Source organism: Lampetra planeri, chromosome 27 (genome assembly GCF_965212315.1).
Source record: "Lampetra planeri chromosome 27, kcLamPlan1.2.h2, whole genome shotgun sequence".
Lineage (NCBI taxonomy): Eukaryota > Metazoa > Chordata > Hyperoartia > Petromyzontiformes > Petromyzontidae > Lampetra > Lampetra planeri.
Window position 1 is genome coordinate 4,087,824 of NC_136133.1, and position 6,336 is coordinate 4,094,159.

At 45.7% G+C, this 6,336-nt stretch overlaps 1 protein-coding gene across 2 annotated transcripts in view; it reads right to left on the reverse strand.

Annotated features, from left to right (window-relative positions):
- The window catches only part of LOC144728042 (bisphosphoglycerate mutase-like), a 25,739-nt gene extending 23,360 nt beyond the window's left edge, over positions 1-2,379 (reverse strand). For both annotated transcript variants that reach the window (XM_078607268.1, XM_078607266.1), the window contains exon 1: positions 2,315-2,379. The gene's annotated coding sequence lies outside the window, so the exon portion shown is untranslated. The remainder of the gene's footprint in view (positions 1-2,314) is intronic.
- Positions 2,380-6,336: the final 3,957 nt, after the last annotated feature.

Genomic DNA, 6,336 nt, shown 5'->3' on the forward strand with positions numbered 1-6,336 from the left:
GCTATATACAGTAGCTCTTTTTCAGAAACGACCTGGCCACATATGATAAGCTCAACGAAGCGGCTTATCACGTGGCAATTTATGGCACCAACAAAAATCTAAATAGTCATCTAAACATTCTAAAGGCACGTTTCTATAAATGCTGGGGGGGGGGGTGTAAAGCACAGCACCAACAATGGATTTCATACCCACTGCCTTTTGGCGTTTCCCACCACGGAAAATCGCGCGGCATTACCATATAACCAACCCGCTTGGCAAAGCGTGGTTAATGACCCATCGGCGAGGGGTGGGGAACCTTTTTCCTGCCAAGGGCCATTTGGATATTTATAGCATCATTCGCGGGCCATACAAAATTATCAACTTCAAAATTAGCCTGTTATATTTGGCCAAACATTTAATGAACTCACCCCTAATGCGATGGCTGGAACTGCTTCTCTCTGGCGAGGCGTGTGATGTTAGCTGCTATTGATGATGTTGCTGCTACTCGCAACTGCTTTTGCAGGTTTGCTCCTAGATTTATTGAATTTCGAGTCCCGCCTGCGGTTGCCTTGGCAGGGCCACACCAAATGATTTCGCGGGGCCTCATACGGCCCGCGGGCCGGACGTTCCCTACCCCTGACCCATCATCCCAACACGAGGCGCACTCTGCTTCTTGGAATTCAGAGATCTGACGAAACCGGGGGAGGGCATTCAGGGTGACGCCTTTGGCCGCAGGCAGTCGTCAGAAATGAATATTGAGTCTCGACAAAAGTCTACAGAAATACTAACACGGTAGTCTGCAACTACCACGACAACAGTGTATTGATACTGTTAACACACCCGGTATTCAACAGCAACATCACATTACAAACAGGCAGAGGTGGGACAAAGTAATTGTTATGCAAGTCCAAGTCGAGTCGCAAGTCATCAAATTCATGACTCGAGTCTGACTCGAGTCCAAGTCACATGACTCGAGTCCACATCTCATAGGTGGGACAAAGTCATTGTTATGCAAGTCCAAGTCGAGTCGCAAGTCATCAAATTCATGACTCGAGTCTGACTCGAGTCCAAGTCACATGACTCGAGTCCACATCTCAGAGGTGGGACAAAGTCATTGTTATGCAAGTCCAAGTCGAGTCGCAAGTCATCAAAATCATGACTCGAGTCTGACTCGAGTCCAAGTCACATGACTCGAGTCCACACCTCTGCAAACAGGTGCACTCGCTGCTGTATTTAATAAGTTCAAGTTTCATGTATTAGGTATAGCCCGGTGAGCCATTCGGCTCTTGAATCGGGTGCAACCGCAACAAGCAAAAAACATGAACAAGAAAACATCTTAAAGTGACTATGTGACTAAGAGCAAACAGAAAATCCAAGGAAAGACAGCAAAATATTGCAGAAAAAACACCGCACACCAACGTAGAGACGTACTGTCAAGTTAAGGTTCTTTCAAGACACCTTGCCGGCGTGGAAGAGTAGGCCAAAAATACAAACACGGTCCTTAAGTTCCGTGTGATACCACGATGCCCCTTCGGGAGGCAGTGGCACGAGCCAGGCTATTGCAGTGCTGCGCCTTGACCCAAAACCAGCCCTCAACAACCACCGAATATGATAATTGTTTTTTTTTACCCTTTTATCTGGCAACAAAACTGACACCTTTTTTTTACAAGGAGTCATGTTTGCAAAACAACAATTATCGTATTTTTCTACTGGCAAATGAGGCTCTCCAATGGTGTAAACCACCGAATAATGCACTGTACGCAGAATTTCCCTCTCAAAATTTTTCAGTTCTCATTTAAACTCAACGCGGGCGTTTTATCATCAACCCTCTCAACAAAGAAACTCTAACGCATTTGTTGATCCTCGATACAATAATAATAAAAATAACCCTCGCAACAGTTCGATTTTGGCGACCTTTTGCGAGCAACGGCCCTGCTGCAATGGCAGATCGATGCGTCTCTGTCGGTCGGTGGCCCTCGTGCACCACGGCCAATGCATCGCCGCGAACGAATGCACAGTCGTATAAAGCTCCTCGCCGTGAAGTAATTGTGTACATTTCGTCGCGTAAATGTAAGGCGCCAGGAACATAATAATAATCTTTAAAAACAAACACGCGCGGCGAGATTCTTAGGTTTCGCGGCAGTTGCCAGCGTTGATATTGTCCAACTTGTTAATTTCTATTCCCGCTTCAAACATTTGCGAATCGTATCCTGACAATACTTTAGTCTTTGTGGCTCACGGCTTGCCGGGTTACGATGTGTAGTTTAGATATATATTTTTTGCTACATATATCTAAAAACAAATGTGTTTAAATGTTATTCCGCGCGCCACGTACCTCGTTGCGTGTGAATTTAGATGCAGAGCGTGCTCAATGACGTCATTACGCATGGCGTAACCCGTCTGACAATGCGTGCGTGATGACGTCATTACGCACGGCGTAACCCGTCTGACAATGCGTGCGTGATGACGTCGCTACGAGCGGCGCAGCGCCGTGCTTACATTTTTACGCACGGCGCGATGACGTCAATACGCACGACGTAACCCGTCTGACAATGCGTGCGTGATGACGTCACTACGAGCGGCGCAGCGCCGTGCTGACATTTTTACGCACGGCGCGATGGCGTCATTACGCACGACGTAACCCGTCTGACAATGCGTGCGTGATGACGTCACTACGAGCGGCGCAGCGCCGTGCTGACATTTTTACGCACGGCGCGATGACGTCATTACGCACGACGTAACCCGTCTGACAATGCGTGCGTGATGACGTCACTACGAGCGGCGCAGCGCCGTGCTGACATTTTTACGCACGGCGCGATGGCGTCATTACGCACGGCGTTACCGTCGTGTCATGCGTGCGTAAATACGTCATTACGCACGGCGTAAACAACGATGACGTATTACGCACGGCGTACCCCGTCGTACGCCGTGCGTGATGTAATGCAGCACGGCACCGTGCTCGTCGGCAGTGATGTGGCTAGAGGGCGCTAAAGCAACGGGACGAAAATAAAGCAACGCGAGTCTCGTTCATTTACAATTGATTGTTCAACTCTGGGAAAGCCTAAATCTTCGTCTCTCACCGCGACTCGTGAAACCGTTTCAAGTTTATTTTGCGAACATCAGGCGAAGGTACCCAGGAGACCAGGAACACAGAAGTCTCACCGTGCAAGAGTCGCCTGGGTCACCCAAGATGCTGTTGTGTTGTTTTCAATGAAGTACAATTTTTATTTAAATGTTTGCTAGCTCGTACACGACAGCCCATTGCACACAACATGGGGTTACACTCCTAGAAAACTTCAGCAAGTTGTTTATTTCGGATTGTGTCTTCCGTTTGTTGTTTTATTTTTGGTGGCGGCGAAATGAACGAGTGTTTTTTTTAAATTGCCCATCGGCCACCCTGGTTAATACTGCGGTGTGCGTATCAGCCTGTAAATATGCGCTTGCCTGTCTCACCGACAGTGGACGTTGAGGGTCCCGTGATGTTATTCGAAGAGTCGGACATGTATGCCGACGTCAAGGTGCACATTTGAAAAACGAGCCACAGAATCCATCAACTGGGAAGACACAAAGCAACACCACCCCTGACTGCAAAACGGAGCTGGACCCTCCTGAAAAGCTCAAAACATTCATCAATAACACGGTGGCCTTGAAAGGGAAAATATGGAACAGGCGACGTTTCGGGCAATGTGGCTTCTTCATAGCACATTGAAACAGATGTAATCATAACAATAAAAAAGAGAAATACAGCAATATAAGGAGTTTAATTGTGTTGACGTCAGTTCGTCTGTCAAAAGTTTGCAATGTCATGCAAGTACAAAGCAAGACATGTTCCTGTGTTACAGCACACACCTTACAGGTGGTGCTACCCCCGCCTGAGATGTGCATGCAGCAGGGCATGATGACATCTAACTGTTGAAAGCAATATCTATACTAACACGACCACCGGTCATGATCAATTCACTGCTGGTGGAGGAATGTCTCCCCAAGATGCTCTCACCTGGCAATGGGGAATGCACGACTCACATTAAGGTGACACCAACCACTTCAGACTTAGCCAGGCACACGGTTAACACTGCCAAGCACAGATTACATATTTGTACGGTTGCAATCATTTCACGAAAACAACTTCTTTTCCTCCGGTGCCACTTTTTATTATACAAACTTCCTCCCGTTCATCACCCGTGACTCCGGCGTGTCTTCCCACACTCCGCCACTCTCCATCTCTCCCTGCTCTCTCTCCGCTCTCTCTACAACTCTCCGACTCTCTCCGACCCCCGCTCTCAGCCGCTTCTATCTTTCATAGTTCCCAGTTTCCACTGCTAGCCTGTTCTATCTCTCATGTCTTCTCTCCATCCTCCAGGCGACTCCCCATCTTCTCTCTGACCAGCTCCGACCAGCCCCCAGCAATAATTCAACTCCCTCTCTCACGCTCCCGTATATATCCCCGTCCTCGTTAACTACCAATTAATTAAGCGGCGTCCCCACCGACGCCTCCGTCGTTATCGTTCCAATCTCCCGTCTGCCTGGCGCCATTCCGCGCCTGCATTTGCAGCCTGCCAATCACCGCCAAGCATCTTATAGAGGCTTAATGAGCCCTCCTTTTGGCCATTATCCTCCTGCCGCACCTGTTCGTCCCGATGCGACCTCACTTTCCGTAACTCGCACGTGTTTACAATCCCCCCTTTTGCGCGCGTTAATCCACTACATCTATATTTAAAAGTTAATGTAAGGACATGAACTAAATATATATATAGTAAAACCTTGGATTGCGAGCATAATGCGTTCCGGAAACGTGTTTGTAATCCAAAGCACTCGTATATCAGTTGTGATCACGTGACGCTCGGCAGACAAAGCGTATACGCCTACTACTCGTATTGCAAGACCTCGCTCGTTTATAAAATTAATATTTACTTTAAAAATTTACTCGCAATCCAAGGTTTTACTGTATTGTTTATGTTTTTTTCTTACTAAAGGTAACCGATGAAGATGAAGGCGTTGCGCTGCAATTTCGTGCTCATGCCACTGATAGCGCAAGGGTCTCCACTAGAGCGCTCTAGAGGGGCCTCTGGAAGCTATTTCAAGTTCTGATACACACGTAGACAACTGCGTGGAACCACACGTCTCTGCCAGCTTCATATTAAAAATACAGCAAGTCACTCGAGACACACATTTATCGATGGGTAATTTATTCAACCAGTTTACTAATCAGTAACCCAATAACATGAAAACACCAAGCACCATTTCGTTGGTGTCTTGTAAAATGTAGATTGAAAACGTCCCATGTAATAAATGTCAGACTAAGACATTTTGATTAATTGCATGCGTTTGAAATTTCACATTTTACATTTCACCCTTTCGAACCTAAAGAGAAGCGAAAACATCACGTTGTTGTATCCATTGTACCGCAAATGTCATTGTGGTGCTTTCATGCATAACGGTAATAGTTTTTTTCATGAACTCAATGCTAAAACTTTGGCACAGAGGTCAGAGAGGTCATGGAACCCACGAGTAAAGTCTGAACTAAAATAATTTGTTACAGTGCTTCCTTTATATGCAACACCAATGTCATATTTGCATTTCCAGCACACGATACGGGGCGGAACCAGCCAGCACCGCAGTGGCCGTGGTCGGGGCAAAGTGGAGGAGGGGGGGGGGAAGATGACGTGCATCATAGGCTTCTACCTATGCACACCGGGTACACCATATTGCATTAGTTTTTTTATCAATTTAAAATGCCACAACTTATACTACTTGTATTATGCACCAAGTGTATGCTTTTAAAAATATTAACCGGTTGTTTTAGCAGTTTTTAAAATGTATTATATGGTTTATCCCCCCGCCCACCTTTTTTCCATGACATATCAGCGAGTTATTATTGGAATCGTTATTTGAATTCCTGCACCTCTGTTTTTGTTTATTAAGTAGAAAAATCGTAGCCTTAACTATGTTCCAAAACCGAAGAATAATTTCATGTTATATATACGGTCACATGCTAATATACAAGTATCCAAATCCTATATACCACTTACCAAGCAATAAACCCTCAGAAAATTTAAATGGATAAACAATAAAGAAATGGCACAGTGTAGCTGCGCAAATAAAAAATTTCTTTCTAAAAACTAAACTTGCATCGGTTACACAGCATTAGAGGTTAGGAGGGAAGTGTTAATAGGAGGCAGGAGGATGAATCATGTTGTTTTCGATATTGTGGAATGGTGGTGGTTGTGGTAGACGTGATCAATAACCTTCGATAATGTTACCTAGACTGTATCAAAAACATTTAAAAGTTCGTGTTATCAGCAATATGGGGTTTTTCCACTGTTGTAGAACTATGCATTAAAACTAGAAATTTCAAGA